The 20,041-nt window shown below is 37.2% G+C and overlaps 1 pseudogene; it reads right to left on the bottom strand.

The window, feature by feature from the left end:
• Positions 1 to 604: 604 nt before the first annotated feature.
• On the bottom strand, positions 605 to 12,576 carry LOC143389757 (TATA box-binding protein-associated factor RNA polymerase I subunit A-like; annotated as a pseudogene).
• Between the last annotated feature and the right edge of the window lie 7,465 nt (positions 12,577 to 20,041).

The raw sequence follows: 20,041 nt of genomic DNA on the forward strand, positions 1-20,041 counted from the left end.
CAATTCCCACTACCTCTTTGATCCAAATTACTCCTTCATGGTAGAAGGTTCTTTTTCTCTCTGGCAGAAAAATTCTCAACCCTAAATTTCCATGTCTTAATACAAAAAAAAAAAAGAGTCACTTCCTAAAATTCATCTCTCTTTCCAAAATTCAACAGAACTCATCACTAATATTTTTCTTCATCGTGGTAAATCTAACATGGGTAAATTTAGAGTCTAAAAATACAAAAATTCATTTTGCACCACTAGTTGTATTTTATTACATAACAGCAAGAGGCAAGTTATCTGCAAATAATAACTGCTACAGAGCTATATTCTCTAATTAAACATATTTATTTTTTCACTTGGAGAATCATTCCATAAAAAACATTTTATTTTAAATTACAAAAAAAAATATGTCTGTGTATATATATTTACATGGAACAAAGGCAGCGGCATTATTTTTCTAGTTATAACTTACAGTAAAAGGAAATACAAAAATACTTTCTATAGTCATAAATACTTTCTATGGTCATACTTTCTTAAACTATCAAATAAATACATTTAGTAACAATCTACTGCTACTACAGTGTGGCTACAACTGTGAAATAACTAAAATTTAAAATCAGACTCCTGGATTTACAATACTGTATTTATTCACTGATTTCTTCATCCACTTAATTTTCTTCTTTAACACTTGATGATCTTGTTTTAAAATATACCAAAAATATCTACAACCTAAAAAATAAAATGAGCAAAAAATTTTAATACTTATCATCCAAATTTTTAAAGTACATGTGTATAGTTTGAAATTTTTGCTTCAACTCTATATATACCAGTATGGCCCACACATATTCTAAGAGCTGCCACCAATAAAATGTATTACTTCACAAAGATGTTTTTGATCCATTATAATTAAGGCATATATTTTAGCTTTTTTCCTTCTCTTTCCCCAAACCCTATAGTGATATACACATTATTATGTATATTTGTACATTAAAGGAATATTCTCCAAGATCAAATTAGTACTACTTCCCTCTCAACTTTAGCTTCTAAGTCAGCAAAAGAGGCATTATCAGAGTCAGAAAAAGGTAAACAAACTACAAAATACACCTCCTTTGTAAATCCACTAGAGAGCTTAACTAGCAAAGCAACCAAATAGCTGAATTTCAACCAGAAAAGGTCCCTCCACAGAGCGAGGGGCCCATCTTGTTTCTCATACAGAATGGGGAGAAAGCTAGCATACCCCATTCTAAGCACAAAGCAAAAGCAGACCACAACCAGAATTTGAGTACTGTGGTGTAATGATGATAACCAGAACAAGAGGGAAAAAAGGCTCAGCTTTTGAATAGATTCACTCTCTCCACACTAACACCCAGACAGGAGATATGTGCCCATTTTCAGGCATAACAACACCTGATATTCCTGGACAACTTCAGAATTCATAAAGCCCTTTGATGTGATGTTCACTTGATATTTCACAAAGGACAATCCCAGTGTCCAAATTCCTTTGGACAATCCCAAAGGTTAATTGCTTGACCTAAGTCACATGACAAGTAGAGAATGAGAAAGTTAGTCCAGGTCTTTGGACTCCAAATTCATAAAGTAGAAGAAGATAACAAGTGAACTGAAGAATCTCTTTAGGACACCTTAAACTCCCTAGCAAAATATATCTTACTAGTTGTCATCAAACACATCATTTCTGTACATTTTGTAGCAGTTTCATTTCAGTACTGGCTAACTTTAATATTTCAGTGGTACAAAGCCGGTACGAGTTTTATTGGCCAAAATATTCCATAAAGAAACAATCAATTTCTCATTCCTTTTAAGAAGACTATTTGACAAATTAATGGGAGGCATTCTTAAGGAGAATTTTTCTCCTTACAAGAACATTTAAGTGTATATAATACAGATCTATTAAAGAACAATGAGGTATGAAAGAACATTCTTGATTAGTAGACAGTTTCAGTAAACCTATGCAACAAAGCCAAGCAGTCAGTGATTGTGAAACAGTCTTGCATAGTGCATCTTAATGCCCCCGACAACACCCAAGTCAGAGCATGAGAAATAATCACAATCAACAACATGAAAGCACTGTTTCTAACCCTAGGGGATTCCTTATAAGCACATTACCAGTTCCCAACTCATGATCCACTCTTTATTTTTGTTGTTGTTGTTTAAGGGGGTACTGTTGATTGAATGCAGGAATATTCAACCACTGAGCCACATACTCATCACTCATCCCTATTTTTGTATTTTATTTAGAGACAAGGCCTCACTGAGTTGCTTAGTGTCTCGCTTTTGCCGAGGAGGGCTTTGAACTTGCAATCCTCCTGTCTCAGCCTCCAGAGCCATTGGGACTATAGGCATGCACACCCAGCTCAACAATTATTTCTTGAGCATCCAGAATCCTTATGGACCACATTAGATAAGTCTACAATCAAAGAATGGTCATATTCAAAAGATAAAATTAAAAGAAATAAAAAATGTACCTTTTCCTAGCAGTATTCCAGCTACAAAAGCTTTCTCACAGGTCAAATCTGTATCTTCCTTCCAATCACTTTTTGCCCAAAAGTAGCTGAAGTGAAAGGTTGGCCACCAGCTTTTCCTGGAATTCCATTCTTCTTCAACCCATGCAAGACGATTCCTAAAAACAAAAATGTCAAAAGGGAAGGTCAGTGATGGGGACAAATCTGTACATTAGAATTTGATTTTAGCTATAGGAAGCTATTTCCAGACTAACATCAGCAATAACATAAAATCAAAATCTTTTTAATTCTCTTTGATCTCCACATACTAATTTCCTCTTAACTAAATAGCCAGTTCATTACAGTAAAGTGATGCAGTGATTCTGAAGTAAATTTTTTTAAAATTTCAGATATTCCATTTACTATTGATCTTGAGCAAGTTGCTTAACCTCTCTGATTCTCAATTTCCTTTAGGATAAAAATGATACTTATTTCATGACATTGTTATTAGGACTAAACTAGTCCAGAAGCAGGTTTCACATAAAGCTCCTTTTACAGTATCTGGTACACAGCAAATGTTCAATAAATGCTATCATAATTATTTAAAAGTTACTTTAAAACCTTAAATTATATGCTACCAAAATTTAATTAAAATGACATTATTATAAAATACATAAATACATGGATCTCACAACTGAAGAGCAATGCTAAATGTTCATCAATAATTTGATGATATACTTATTTAGCACCTGTATGTCTCCTGTGGCAAAACTTCTAGAAATTTAAAAAGCAAACATTATGTTTCTTGGCTTTCAAAAGCCCTATGGTAGCGGGGTGTGGTGACGCACCCCTATAATCCCAGCGGCTCAGAGGCTGAGGCAGGAGGATAGCAATAAGCAACTGGATGAAAGACTTTGTCTCTAAATAATATACAGAATAGGACTGAGGATGTGGTTCAGTGGTCAAGTGCCCCCTGAGTTTAATCCCTGGCAAACCCCTCCCCTGCAAAAAAAAAAGCCCTATGGTTTAGCAGGGGTTTAAACAGTCCTTTATATTTGAAAGGAGTTTACATTGAGAGTACCATCTGAATGCTTGCCCACCCTCCACAAAAATTCATGTTAAAACCTAATCACGGGCTGGGGTTGGGCTCAGAGGTAGAGTGTTTGCCTAGCATGCGTGGGGCACTGGGTTCGATCCTTAGCACCACATAAAAATAAAGATATTGTGTACACCTATAACTAAAAAAAATAATAAATATAAAAAAAACCTAATCACCACTGGAAATAATTAGGACATGAGGAGATGAATCATGACCTAAATTAGTGATCTTTTAAGAGAAGCCCCAGGCAATTGCCTTGCTCCCTTCCACCATAGAAGGAACCCTCTATGAACTGAGAATCTTGTTCTTTATCAGACAATGAATCTGCTGGTACCTTCACTTTGGACTTCCTAGCCTCCAGAACTTGTGAAAATAAATTTGTTATGTAAAAGCCACCCAAATTATGATATTTTGTTACAGAAACCCAAATAGACTAAGATATACATTTTTCCCCCAAGATCAGTTTAAGTCTGAAACAAGTTTCCACTTACCCTGGGTACCTTATACAACTAAAATTAATATATAAACAATTTTGTGATATCCTTTATTCTGCCAAAAAATAGGTAAACTTTTACATATCCAGCTCACAATGGACTTACAAGATGTAGTATTTGATAGTACACAGCATCTGGAAAGAATTGTTGTATGTTAAGTTTGTGACTTTGCATTTTCTAGCTTCTGACATTCAGAAGAAAAGAGCTGAAGAAATCCAAAAGTACAAGCAAATAAATGCTGTGTTTATTACTCACTCCATTAAGAGCTGTCTCAGATATCTAGCCAAATACTTCCATGCAGTTATGTTCTTAGTGCATCCAGCAAAATCCAGGACTCCAAACAATACTTTCAACCCCAATTTACGGAGTTCTTCTTTTTCTGCAACATTCATAACAGTTCAGGTTTAAATAAGGTATTGATTGAAGAAGTGCATAAAGCTAAAAAGGTATGTACAGCTGATCAAAATGAATTATGTAAGCCTTCTAGTTTGGTTAATGGTTTAAAACAATTCATTATGCTCATATTCCTGAAATAAATCAGAAGAACGCTCAATAATATCAAACATGCTAATGAGGTCCAAATGTTCAGTTTGATCCCTATATTGATTATATGCACTAATTCATATACTATGGAGAACATGAGTTAAAGTCCCTTCCCTATTTTCCCATCTTTGGAACTTCTCTTTCCTTAGGTAAAAAACCGATGCAATCTTTGCACCGATTTATTTGGATTAGTGGACTGATTTTCATTTAAGAAGCATGTTATTTTCTATACTGAAGCCCAGGAGGCATTAAAACAAAGTGAAATTACATAACTTGAAGGCAATTTTCTTTTTCCAATTGGGAACTGATGTTCTATAGCAGGAGTAGTCAAACTTCTGTAAAGGGTCAGATAATAAATATTCTAGATATACTAGTCTCTATTACAACCACTAGTTCTGCCATTATGGTGCAAAAGCAGCTATAGAAAATACATAAATAAATAAGTTCTAATGGAACTTGATTTACAAATACATGCATGAGGTCAATTTGGCCACTGGGACATAGTTGGTTAATTCCTTGACTATAGCTTATCTGTACAAAGAGGCATAAAACAAAAACTTGTTTACCTGATTTTCTAAGTAACAAATGGAATTCTAACATCAGTCTATGTGAGGGTACAATCTGATACAAATTCTGGAAAAAAAAAATCTTGTAATTTATACAAAGACATTTCTCAAATTTCAGCTTATGTTCAAATAAAGCTCTCATTGGTTAATATACTCTCAGTAAGTTATTCAAGGATTTAAAAGATATTTTGCTTTGATCCAATTTTAACTTGGGTATAAAAAGTATTCTCTGTAAAGAATTTTTTAAAATAAAAATGCTGCTAACATGATAGACAAGATTATCGGAGAAAACAGATAGGGAGAATTCTTAATTTGCATCTTATACATAGCTACAATATTTACCACACTTAAAATAATTTATTTTCAGAAGCAAGGACTGGGGGCAGGGGGGGCGGAGAAATCACACAGAAAATACCAATCAGAAGAGATCACAGATTAAAAGTTTTATATACACATTACATATAAGATATTGTGAAATGCCTTTATATAATACATAAAACAAAAATTCAAAAAGGGGCAACAATTTGGGAGACTGGATTTAGGAACACAGTACCCTAAAGTTATTTGGGTAAACAATTTAACAATTTTTTTAAAGTATTTATTTTTTGGTTTAGGTGGATATAATATCTTTTTTTATGTGGTGCTGAGGATTAATCCCAGTGCCTCACACATGCTAGGCAAGTACTCTATCATTTGAGCCACAACCCCAGCCCACAATTTAACAATTCTTCTACACAACAGGAACAAATTTAAAGGTTTTCCTCTCTGAAAACAAGGACTATTTTTATGAATATACAAAACCCCAAAATTCTAAATTTTTCTCATTTCAATACACATAATACTAAACAAATTCATTGTCTACTTTCCAAAGTACTTTGAACTTAAAATGAAATAATTCCCAAAAAAAAATAGTTTGTTAACTTCTCTTAATGATTTGTAAAAAATCAATCAACCAGGTTCAATAATAAAGATCAACATACCAGTATCAGAAAATATTATTAAAACTTGGTTCCTACCAAAATCACATTGGATACGGCTCAAGTCACTTAGTTTTAACTTTTTAATTGAAATATATGTACTAGAAAGGTTTAAGTCCTATGACATTGAATAAATCATCACAAAATTTAACACACCCAGGTGACCAGTACTCAGATCAAATAAAAGACCATCAGAATTATAAAATTTCTCCATCAGAAAGATTCCTAGGAAAACTGGGAATGAAACCACCATTTGACCCAGCTATATCCCACTCTGGTTTATACCCTGCCTTTTCCAAGACTCCGATTACAGTATACTATAGAGACACAGTCACATCAATGTTTATAGTAGCACAATTCACAATTAGCTACATTGTGGAACCAAGCTAAATGCCCTTCAGTAGATGAATGGATAAAGAAAATGTGGTATACACACACACACACACACACACACACACACAATGGAATATCACTCAGGATTAAGAGAGAATAAAATCATGGCATTTTCAGGTAAATGGATGGAGTTGGAGAACATCATGCTAAGTGAAGTAAGCCAATCTCAGAAAAACAAATGCCAAATGTTTTCTTTGATATGAGGATGTTGATCCACAATAGGAAGAGGTGGGGGGAGCATGGGAGGAATGGAGGGACTTTAGATAGGGCAAGGGGAGGGGAAGGGAAGGGAGGGAGTATGGGGATAAAAAAGGCAGAGGGATAAGATGGACATCATTACCCTAAGTACATGTATGAAGACACAAATGGTGTGACTCTACTTTGTGTACAACCAGAGACATGAAAATCCTGCTTTATATGTGTAATATGAATTAAAATGCATTCTGCTGTCATATATAACAAAATAAATAAATATATTTTTTTAAAAAATTTCTCCATCAACTTTAGAAAATTCTTAGCCATTAACTGTTCAAATACATATATATTTTTATTATTATTTGTTTTTGTCCCATTTTCTGCCTCCTCCAAAACTCCAATTAAAGGTATCAGACGTTTCCACCAAGTCCCCAATACAATCTTTTTTTTTTTAATTTTTATTTTTTAGTGTTTTTAGTTATAGGTTGGCACAATGTCTTTATTTTATATTTATGTGGTGCTGAAAATTGAACCCAGTGCCTCATTTATGCTAGGCAAGCGCTCTACCACAGAGCCACAAACCCAGCCCCCAATACAATCTTTTTTGCACTCTCCACCCTTTTTGCTCTGTCCTTTAGGCTGCATTTTCTACACATTACACTAACCCTCTCTTTTGTCATACCCAATCTGCTATTAAACCCAACAATTTGAGCTCTTAGATCCCAATACTGTACTTCTCAAAAGGAAAACAGCATTTCTCCCTAAGTCTATCTTGTCTTAAGAATAAATGTTCACCCTATTGATTTCCTAATCGACTTTTAAAAGAAGACTAACAGATAAGAATTTCTGTTAGTCATCTGTATAGGCTGAAAAGAACCTTTCTTCTTTCTCCTCTAAAACAGCAGATTAAAAACTGACCACTAAATATATAAAGGACTACTATAGGAGATGGGGGTGCAGTTTACAGCACCCGTAGTCTATCTGAGGCCCTGTGCTTAATCCTGACACACAAATTTCTACAATTCAATACTCCAAAACCAAACAATCCAATTCAAAAAAGGGCAAAGGACTTGAATACTTGGAATAGACATCTCTACAAAGATGATAAATGGCCATAAAAAGATGTCCTAGCATCACAAGCCATTATTATGAGACACCACACTACTGGAATACAATACTACTAGAATAGCTACTATCAAAATGAAAAAAAGTTAAGAGTTGGCAACAATGTAGAAAAACTGAAAACCTCATGTATTGCTGGTAGAAATGTAAAACAGACATAACTAAAATGACTACAACCCCCCAAAAATATAGAATATCAAACAATATCGAACATTGGACAGGATGTAGAGAAGCTGAACTCTGAAACATAGATGGTGGGAATGTTAATGGTACAATCAATCACTTCAAAAAACAGTTGATGGTTTCTTAAGAAGTTAAATATCTATTTTCCTTACTCAGCAATTACACAGCTACCCAAGAAAAACAAAAATATATGTGCACTCACAGAAATACACGAATGTTCTTAGCAACATTATTCATAACAGTCAAAAAGCCAAATGTTCATCAAAAATTTAATGTATAAAAATGAAGTATTACTCAGCATTAATAAATTGCTAAAACAACATCATAGCAAAAACTCAATAACATGCTGAGTAAGAGAAGCCAGACACCCCCCACAAACAAAAAAAAAGTATAAAACTAAGATTACATTCATATGAAAATCCAGAAAAGATAAAATTAATCCATGATTTCAAAAAGCAGACCAGTGACTGCCTGAAGGCAGGAATATGTGGGTAATGGGTTGTGAAATAAAGAACTTTTGGGAGTGACAGCAATGCTTTATATCATATTATTATGAAAGTGACATGGATATATGTTAAAACATATCCAAGCATATGCTTGCAATAAGTACACTTACTATATATAAGTTAAATTTCAATTGTTGATTTTAAAAAAAATGCAGAATTCTCCAACCAGAGTGGCAAAGGGTTTCTAAAACACAGATCCTCTCTCCTCAGTAGAATTAGAGTGTCTTCCTAGAGCCTGAAGAGGGAGCAACTTTCTCTGTATACCTTAGCATACTATTCATACAATGTCATTTTCTAAGAGTGCTATAATATAAAAAGTTAGAAAACAATAACCTCGAAATGTTTGAACATAAACCTCCAAAACTGTTCAAATAGTGAAATAAAAAATCTATACCTTAAGCACACTTAACAGTTTCGCTCTTGGTGCCTTTTCCTTCTTTAGAAAATTGTATAAGTATATATGGGCATTCGGATTTGATGGGAACTTTTCATCATAAGCATAATTAGTAAGTATCTTTCAGGCTTCATCTTGATCACCATAGAATTCCAACATCTATATAAAATAAGTTATAATATCTTAGCTGAATTTTAAAAGATACAAAAGATAATACACAACTTCATTGCTGAGTACAAAATTGACAAAGAGTACCACAGAAGGAACATGCTTCCACTAGCATATATGTTACATCATCTATGAAAAAAAATCACCTTAAAATAGAGGACTATAAAGTTCATTTTTCCTTGTGCTATTTTGTTACTGAAAAAAAAAATAGTAATTTCAACATAAGAACTATTCCTATAAGAAATTCATGTCCTCAAAGCGAGAATATATATAATTTGAGGGTGGGGGGACAGGGATTGAACTCAGGGGAACTCGATCACTGAGACACATCCCCATCCCTATTTTGTATTTTATTTAGAGACAGGGTCTCACCTGTCTCTGCTTCACACCTCACTTTTGCTGAGGCTGCTTTGAACTTGTGATCCTCCTGCCTCAGCCTCCCCAGCTGCTGGAATTACAGGAGTGTAATCCCACCTCACCCAGCTTAATAGCAAAAATATTAATGACTAAAATATGATGCTTACTAACCTCAGTGCCCCATTTATAACTTCAGTCACAAAAGAGTGCATAACAATTATAGCTTCTCCCATTTTGTTTCCATCTTTTCATGTTCAGCACTTTAAGTACTCAAACTTTCAAAGAATGATTTATTTTGAAAGTTTATTCCAATTGTTCAGTATCAAAGCCCTCTGACAAGTGACTTTTTTAAAAAATATATTTTTTAAAAAGTATTTTACACAATACCATTATTTTATATATTTACTATTTTTTTAAATGTGGTGCTGAGGATCGAACCCAGTACCTCACACATGCTGAGCAAGCACTCTACCACGGAGCTATAACCACTGCCCACAAATGGCCTTTTTACAATGACTGTGAGATGATAGAGGATCTTCATAAACTTTCTAAAAGCCATTATTCTTCATCTCATATATTGTGACCTAGTTTCAGATTTTTTTGTTCACTTCTTTTTATATCCCACCAAATCATAAAAGATCTTTCAGCTTTTAAGCTCAACAAGAATAATACAGAACAGACACTTACAATTATATTGTTATTTACTTTGTAGATATTTGGCTATCTTTCAGGCTTCATCTTGATCACCATTTGGTGATCAGTCATTTGGTGAAGGCCCAGACAGTTTATCCAGTAATGAAAAAAAAAGTAACATCAACAGCTTATTAATAAACAAAATGCCAGGTGCAGTGATGCACACCAGCAATCCCAGCAGCTTGGGAGGCTGAGGCAGGACAGAGTTCAAAGCCAGCCTCAGCAAAAGCGAGGTGTTAGCAATTCAGTGAGACCCTGTCTCTAAATACAAAAAAGAACTGGGGATGTGGCTCAGTGGTTAAGTGTCCCTGAGTTCAATCCCTGGTACCTGCCACCACCTCCTCCCCACAAGAAAACCCAAATTATTTAGACCAAGAAAGAAACATGCCATACTCTTTTTCTATTTATTTAGTTAGATTTACAATTTTTCCATTAAATTTCCTCCTGATCAATAAAGATAATTAGGCATGCAATCTCTGCATAGGCTTAAGACAAAAATAAAAACAATACAATTTTATGAAAAGTCTACTTACCTCTACATAACTCTTCACAAAAGGGTCCCAAACTCCAGGAGTTTTAATCAATCCACAAATATTTACAGATGTCTTCCAGCTGTCACTGAGCATACTTTGGGTTGCTGAACTGTATGCATAATCATTCTCATCTGCCCGAAGATAAAAAATTTTTAAAAGTCATTTGGTGAAGGCCCAGAGTTCAATCCCCAGCATCACAAAAAAACAAAAAAAAAAAAAAGAGAGAAAAGTTGTTTAGTATTGAGAACTTCTGTTAAGACAATAGTAAACTGAGCTATTGTTAAAAGAATAATACATCATGCTCAAGTGGGATCTATTCTAGGAATGCAAGGTTGGCTTAACAACTGAAAATCTATTAATGTAAATAAAGATCTACTGATCTAAACCATATCAGTAGACCAAAGAACAAAAACCACATGATCATCTTGTGACCATCGACAATCTAGGAACTTTTCACAATCTGATTAAACAGTATCTATGAAAAACCCACAGTAAACATGAAATTTAATAGTGAAAGATTGGATGCTTTTTTCCCTAAAATCAAGAAGAAGATAAGAATGTCCCCTCTCACTATTTCTATTCATTATACTGGAGGTTTTAGCTAGGGCTTACAGCAAATTATAGAAAAGACATCTAGACTGAAAAGGAAAACTATATTTTCTGTCTAGAAAATTCTAAAATTCCATTAAAAATTTATTAGAATTAATAAATGAATTCATCAATGTTGCCAGGTACAAGATTAATACAATAAATGAATTTACAATGAAGAAGCAAAAAATAAAATTAGGAAAACAATGCCATTTGTAAAAGCATCAAAAACTAAAAATAAAAGGTGTAAGTTTTAAAAAAGAGATGAAAAGTTCCATCTGAAAAGTAATATTGTTGAAACAAATTTCAAAAGACCCAAATAAATATAAAGATACCTCAGATACATAGGTTGGAAGACTACTATTGTTAAACTAGTCTACAGAGTCCTATAATTTCTATCAAAAGCACAGGTAATCTTTTTGTATAAATGGACAAGCTAACTATAATTTATATGAAAATCCCAGGGACTGAGAATAGAATAAAAAATTTTTAAAAAGTACAAAGTTGGAAGATTCATACCATGACTTTACAAATCCATTACAAAGCTACAGTAAGCAAGACAGTATGATATAGGTGTAAGGACGAAAATACATAGATCAATGACAGAAAACTGAGTGTACAGGAACAACACCTTCATGTTTATGGTATCTGATTTTCAAGAAGGGTACTGAGACAATTCAGTAAGAAAATACTTGTTTTCAACAACTATGTTGGCACAACTGGACATTCACATGCATAATAATTTAGTTAGATTGTTTCCTAACTCATATCACACACAAGAATTAACTCAAAATAGATTAAAGACCTAAATGCTAGAGTTAAAATTATAAAACTCTTATAAGTGAAAATCTCTGTGTCCTTTAAGTGGGCAATGGTTTCTTGGATATGCCAACAAAACCACAAGCAACAAAAGCAAAAACACATAATTGGACTTCATCAAAAAAAAAAAAAAATTGTGTTTCAAAGGACATCAGCAAGAAAGTAAAAAGACAACCTACAGAATAGGACAAAATATCTCCTATTAAGAGATTTCTATTAAGTCTATCTATTAAGAGACTTCTGTCTAGAATATATAAAGAACTCATGACCCATTAAATAATGGTTTAATCAAAGTATATGCAAAAGATATAAATATAAATTTCTCCAAAGGCATACAAATGGCTCACAGGCACATGAAAAGAGCTCAACATAATTAGTCCCTATAGAAATTCAAATCAAAACCACAGATACCATGGACTTTAGCACCCTTCCTTTGATAATGGTGGTTATTTAAAATAGTGCAGCGAATTTTCAAGAAAGGGGTACTGCTGGTCGGCATGTTTTCGGTTGGTGCCCAGCACCTGAGGCTTCGCGGAGCGTGGGTGGCGCTCCTCCAGCCCCAGGGCTGCACCTGGCGAGGCCTCGCACCAGGGTGGGGCCGGCAGGCCGAGCAGCCCCCGAGCGCGGGCGGCAAGGGTACCCTTGCACTCCCCAGGGTGCTACCTCCAAGCACCACCAAGGTGAGCCAAGGGGCGACACGGGAAACCGCAGGACCCGCCCACCCCGGGGAGGGCCCGGCCTCGCTGTCGTGTTCCTGGCAGGAAGACGTCCCCGCCCCCGCGGGGGGGGGGGGGGGTTTGGCTCCAGGCACACAAAGGGGAATGTTTGCCTCCTGGTCCTGGCGTAAACGGGCTGTCTACACGCAGGACCCCTGGCCCTCCAGCTCCTGACCCTCCGACCCAAAAGCGCTGGGTCAGTGCCCCAAGTGGGGAGGCCGCGGGCCAGTCGGAGACGCGCTGCCCAGCACGCGGCCCCAGGGTCTGGGGCACTCACCAGCCTCGGGCACCTTCCGAGGCGGGTGCCTGGGACCCAGACCCCTAAGCGACCCAAAACCCGGTGGCACCCCGGTCACGCGCGGCATCTTGGGAGGGCCCCCGCCAGAAGCCATCACGGCCCCACCAGCTGCAGCGGAAGCAGGCGCGCGGTGTCCCGCCGCGCTTTCGTCATGTTGCTGTGCACCTCCAGCGAACACGAAAACAATGTGGGTCTCCTGAGCACTGCAGCTCCCACGGCGGCAGCGCGTCGGAAAGTGAAAAGGAAGGCCTACCTATTTTCAAGCGGCTGAAACGGTTCCTGGCCCTGGCGAATCTGCTACTACCCTTGCCAGAAATGCGGCCCTCCTGCCGGAAGTCGGGCTTCCTCCATTTTGTGGCCCGCCATGGCGGCGGTGTTAAAGTTGTGGCCAGGATGCGGTGCCTTTGACTGAGGGGGTAAGCCAGGCAAGCCATCGGGAACGTCGAGGGGAGCAGCAGAGGACCGGCCAGGACACCGGGGACCTGTCATGTATGGCGTGGGCAGGGGCCGATCCAAGCCCGAGAGGAAAGGCGGCACGAAGGAGGAGGCTGGGCCAGGTGGCGCCAGCGGCGGGGGCAGTCGACTGGAGCTGACTGGAGCTGCTGGTGTTCGGCTATGCCTGCAAGCTGTTCTGGGACGGCAAGCGGGCCCTGGCCCAGGAGCAATGACAACACCTCATCCCCTGGATGGGGGACCACAAGCTCCTGATCGACAGGTCGGTAGCACCCCCCACCTGCCGGCCCTCCCCTCCCCCGCGGCTGGTCCGCCTGGCGCTGACGTGGGGTCCTGGCCTCCGGGGGGCCGGTATCGCGTCGCCCACCCCAGGGGTCCGGCTGAAGCCGGTGTCACAGCCGTCGCCGAAGGGCTCCTCTCTGCCGCGACGCGCGCCCCAAGGCGGCCGCCGGCCAGGACGCGCGGTGGAGCCGTGGGGTCAGCGGCACTCGGCGCCATGCAGCGGCCACCTGGAGCGCGCTTTGTTCGCGATGCCGCCTCGGACCCTCGGACCCCCGCGAGTTAGCCTGCGGCCTCCCTGGCCAGCAGGACCCGGGCGCCATGAGCCCTCCCAGGCGGTGGGCGAGGCCCCCGCGCCGCCGACACCCTGCCGCAGCGGCGTCCCTGGGGCTGGGCCGCCGCGGGTTCTCTTCCAGTGTCGCCGCCTGGGCCGGCAGAGGGCCGGCTGGCGGCTGGGTGTGTGTTTGGAAAGGGCGACGTACATGCTGTAGGGTGTTTGCTCCCAGCTCGCTTCCCTCTCCCCGGGGTGCTGGGATGTCCCTGCTGCTCGGGCAACACTACTTCTGGGGCCCAAACTGAAAGGCTAACCATGGAATAGTCTCTCCAAGTGAAGGAAGCCATGTTTGAGACGATTAGAACTGCATTCTGCAAAGCCCTGGAACCTGACTGTAGGGATGACCTTTGAGCTGCCCAGAATGGACACAGTAATGATCAAATAGGCCTTTTTCCATCCCTGACATTTCCATTTGGAGGTAGAGCTAGGAAACAAGGACTCCGAGAAGGGAGGGTTGCAGATCAGATTGGCTCTAGATCTAATGCTCCACGCTTTGCTCAGACGTGCTGTGCCTTTGAACTGCCATTTCTATGGACTGATGTTGCCTGAGCTCTAGGGCTTGCTTTCCAAAGTGTGACTTGTAATGTGCATTATTAAAGTTCGGTGAGCGCTGGTGTCTCAGCTTTTCATGCAGTTTCCATGTCATTCTGTACATGATTTGACTTAGATCTCTCAAGACTGGTGGAGAGCAAACACTACACATGTAAATGTGTAATATTTTTAAATAATAATTTACATTTGTAAGTTAAGGAGGTTTACATTAAAATAAATCTAATTTTAAATATTAATAAAATGCAAATAAATAAATAAAATAGTGCAGCTATTTTGGAAAACAATCTAGTGCTCCTTCCAAAGGTTAAACATAGTTATATAATCCAGAAATCTCACTCTTAAGAACATATTCAAGAAAAATAAAACTGAACATAAATATTCACAGCAATATTATTCAAAAAGTAGAAACCACCCAAATGTCGATAAATTGATAAACATGGAATGGTTAATTGTGGTATCTCTATACAATGGCATGTTATTCAAAAACAAAAAGGAATGAAATACAGTACTTGCAACCTTAAAATCATTATGCTAAGTGAGCACATATTGTATAGATGGTTCCACTTGCATGAGATTCCCAGAATACATAAATCTCTAAAGACAGAGAGTAGATTAGTGGTTGCCTAGAAGCTTATGAAGAAATGGAGAGTTCAGTGTTTCTTTCTGGGGTGATGAAAATGTTCCAAATTTAATGGTGGTGATGATTACTGGGCAACTCTATGATTATATTAAAAACTATATGCTTTAAGTGGGTATATTTATGTGGCATATAAACTATATTCTCAATTTTCAATAAAGCTATTATTTTCTTAAAAAAATATGAGACCACTATACCCAATAAACTAGCAGATATAAAAAAAATTCTGAAATTAACAAATGTTAAGGAACATACTGACAAAAGAAAACCCTAATCAGATTACCAGTGGAATATAAATTGGTACTACTTTGGAAAGAGTTTAGCATATTATATAGTGCCATGGTTTTTGTTGCCCAAAGACACACTATGATTACTGGCTTGGGCCTCAGTGTGGTGCTATGGGAGATGAAAACAGTGGGGGATGGAGGTCTTCCAAATGGATTTCAGGACTGTTTTTTCTATTTCTGGAAAAATGACACTTATTATCATTATTATTATTATTTTAAATATATATATGACAACAGAATACATTACAATTCATATTACATATATAGAGCAGTTTTTCATATCTCTGGTTGAATACAAAGTATGTTCACACCAATTTGTGGGTATTTTGATGGGAATTACATCAAATCTGTATGTTGCTCATAAAACCAATTTTAAACATATACAATCATATTAGTAGTGATTTTAGTGTCCCAAAAGAGATCTACTAAACAATAATTACTGGGCTGGTTTGGTGACTTGTAGTCCTAACTACTCAGAAGGCCAAGCCAGGAGGATTGCTTGAGTCCAGGAGTTGGAGATCAGGTTAGGCAACATAGCAAAACCCCCATCTTAAAAATAATAATAATTACTGATGTCAAAACACATCTCAATCATTATGATAGTCACTAACTCTTCAGTGTTTTCCTTGAAACTCTAATATACAATTAGTGAATGTCAATTTAGGACTAATTGTGCTGTTTTATAGAGGAGAAAGTTGATTATAATGGTAAATGAAATCAGCTATCATGAACTGATTTGTGTTTATTTAATTACAATTATCATGCTGATGACTCTACATATTAAGTCTCCACCTATAGTCCCCTAGGTGCTAATTTTAAAAACATGAGTTTTCATTAAAAATAAGAAAATAAACCCCTCCATATGCATTTCAATAATTCAAATTGTATCATAATTTGACTATTAAGACAAAGGAAAATCAATGCAACTAATTCAGATCTAAATTTAAGATTACACAGTGCAAAAGAGGGAATAGTCTTGGAAAGGGAAGTAGAAAAATGTAAGATCCCTCTTAGATGTCAGAAAAAGTAAATTCAAAAATGTGATTTTTTTTAAAGGTAGTGTTAACTTGAAGTGGAAAACAAAAAGCAAAAAAACCTTTGAAGCAAAGTCAGTTGTGTTTACAAGGGCCTTTGGGTTTCTTTGATGTTTTAGTGCTTCTGGTTTTTAAAATGTTGATTTGTGGAGGATGGGCACAGGGGATTGAATCTAGGTGCTTAACCACTGATCCACATCACCACCCCTTTTTTACATTTTTTTTTTATTTTGAGATAGGGAATCCATAATTACTAAAGGCCTTGCTAAATTGCTGAGGGTGAATTTGAACTCAAGATCCTCCTGCCTCAGCCTCCAGAGCCACTGGGATTACAGTGTGCATCATAAAGCCCAGCCTTAAATGTTGATTTTATAATCCTTTCTTTTTAGCTGATAAGAGAAATTACAAAATACAGAATACTTGCAAACTACAAAATATAGGATACTTACAACTAAAGGTGCTTTGTTAAATGATCAGAGTTTAACTTAAGTTTCAAGCAGTGACTCTCAAACTGGGAGAGTGATACTATCTTATCAAGAGAAGTTTAGAAATGCCTGGGGGCATTTTGTTGTTGTTTCACCATGACTGAGGAAACTACTAACATTTTTTGGCCAGGCCCATAGATAGTATATAACCTTCAGCTAGAAGGAAGAGTCCAAACCAAAGTACCAATAAAGTTCTATCAAGAAACCCTGGTGCAAAGAAGTAATCTACCAAGGTCTCTTACTTAACTGCAAGGAAAACACAGTTGCAGTTAAGTAAGAGAACAGAGCAGGTGCTGGGTGCAGTGCTGCATGCCTGTAATCCCAGTGGCTCTGGAGGCTGAGGCAGGAGGATCCTGAGTTCAAAGCCAGCCTCAGCAAAAGTAAGGCCCTAAACAATTCAGTGAGACCCTATCTCTAAATGAAATACAAAATAGGGCTGGAGATGTGGCTTAGTGGTCTAGAGCCCTTGAGTTCAATCCCTGTTACCAAAGAAAAATAGACCACCCAGGTGACTTGTTTGTACCAGTAGGTCTACCTAAAACGAAAAGGAACTTTATGCAGTCAAATTGTTTTATTATCCATTTAAATATAATTCTTTATTTCTTTATGTTTGTCAAGAAGTAAATATATTTAAGATAAAAAATGAAAAGTAATAAAAGAATGACAAGTGTAGGAACCTAATGATGACTTACACTTTTTGATTACAGACTTGAGATTCATCTGAAATGACAATGCAATCCCTAGCTATTACAACAGAAATCTTAACCTCTGAGTGAAAAAAAAGAGGGATGTTGAGATACCTTCAATCATCTTTTCTCACTTCTGCGTAAGTACCAAGAGAGGTTGGCCAAAAATATTTTAAAACCTAAAAAATACTTTTAAACTTGGCTTTTCTTTAAAATAAGTGCAAATATATGATATGGCCTAGTGTTAATTTACAATCCCTACTTTCTTATGCTGCGACTGTCTTTAAATGTGCCCAGTTTGAACTGAGATGTGCCATAAGTCAGATATCAAAGACTTATTGTGAAGAGTGTAAAATAACAGTTATATTTTTATTTTGATTACAAGTTAAAAGGATGACATTTTGAATATATTGGATTATGTAAAATGTATTATTAAATGAAGCTCATCTGTCTTACTTTTTAAAATATGACTTCTAGAAAATTTAATTTACATGTAAATTGAATTTACATTACTCTAATTAACATGTAGAGTTAATATTATATTTCTATTGGTGGTTCTAAGGGATCAGTGAGAAATAAGAGAAAGATCATGTTCAGATTCTCTATTTCATCATTTGGGTTTGATGTCATTCACTGATCCTCTTATGTATTCCAAACCATTTCAAATTTCATGTGGATTTGGGTAAGACTGAGCTTTCATACTAATCGCAGAGAACTTACTTTCCCATATATGTTTGATCAGTGTCCCCCACTAAGTATAGTCTTCATAATAGTGTTTATGATCCTGTTTCTAATTTTATACTGCATGCATCAGTTAAAATGCTGAAGATTCAGGAGGGCTTGCTTTGCTTCAATGTATGCTCTGGTAGACTATATGTTATCCCAAAGAACATATTTTCTCCTCCACTCTCCCTGTCTCCTCCAAGAGGTGCTTGTGATCTTCCAAGCACACTTTGGGAGGATGTTATCAGCCTTACTTTGTTTCAGTGAGAAGAGAACAGTTTCCAGAGTAGGCACTATCTAAAAATGGCTCCTTAGTGATGAAAGCATTTATTTCCAAGACTTTTGTTGCTTTGTCAATTGTCTATATTGGCTGTAACAGCCAGGATTTTGCTGTTTAATTATTTAAACCACATAAATGGGCAATCTTTCATATATTATCTCATTTTCTTCTTAAAAAATGAACTATACAATTTTAACTTTGACCCATATTTGTATAGATGAAATATCTGAGACTCAGAAAAGTTAATGAGTTGCCTATAGTCACACAATTAACTTCTGACTCTTAATACAATCCTTTTGGCTATATTCCTTACTTCTGCTGTTGTTCTGGTAAGGAAGTAATTTATATTTCTGAAAACTAAATGGATCAGTGCAGGGCTGGGGATGTGGCTCAAGTGATAGCGTGCTCGCCTGGCATGCATGTGGCCCGGGTTCGATCCTCAGCATCACATACAAACAAAGATGTTGTGTCTGCTGAAAACTAAAAAATAAATATTAAAAAAGCCAAAGAGTGCACTGTGGAAATTGAGATGTATAGGCCACATGTCCCCAATATCTGTTCTGCGTTTATTTCAACACACCAAATATTTGACCTCCATGAAAAGAATGCCAAGGTAAATTAGGCAGAACCAGAAACAGGAACTCATATACATGCCATATATTAGTGGCAATTTCAGATGTTTGAGTTTCTTTCTTTGTACAGTTGAAAGTGGAATAATATTTGTCAAGGCTAGACAAACAGTAGATGCTGGCAGAAGACCTTGCCTTGTATATGACTCACTCCCATTAGTTCAGTACACTTCGACATGACTTTTTAATTGTGGGGAATGCCTCAGCCCTACTGGTCATGCCCAGCCTAAACCTCCATCTTCCCTGGATTTAAGGACAAGATACTTGTTTAAATTCCACTTAAGTTATATTATCCCTTTACTTAAAGTTTAATATTTTCTGCATTTTTATTAAGTCTAAATCCTTATGCTTGATTTTCAAGGAATTTCATAATCTTACCTAAGCACACAAATATGTCATCCTTTATAGAATCCTTTCCTCTTAGCAAAATGAGGTGTCCTTACTGTCCTTTAAACATATTTCTTTCTGCTGAGTCTTTCTTATGCTGTTTAATTCACTTGCCTTTTATTCTCTTTTTAGAATCTGAATCCTATGTACTTATCCAGGGCTAACTCAAATCCCAAGACTCATA

The sequence above is a fragment of the Callospermophilus lateralis genome, unplaced genomic scaffold (assembly GCF_048772815.1).
Source record: "Callospermophilus lateralis isolate mCalLat2 unplaced genomic scaffold, mCalLat2.hap1 Scaffold_62, whole genome shotgun sequence".
NCBI lineage: Eukaryota > Metazoa > Chordata > Mammalia > Rodentia > Sciuridae > Callospermophilus > Callospermophilus lateralis.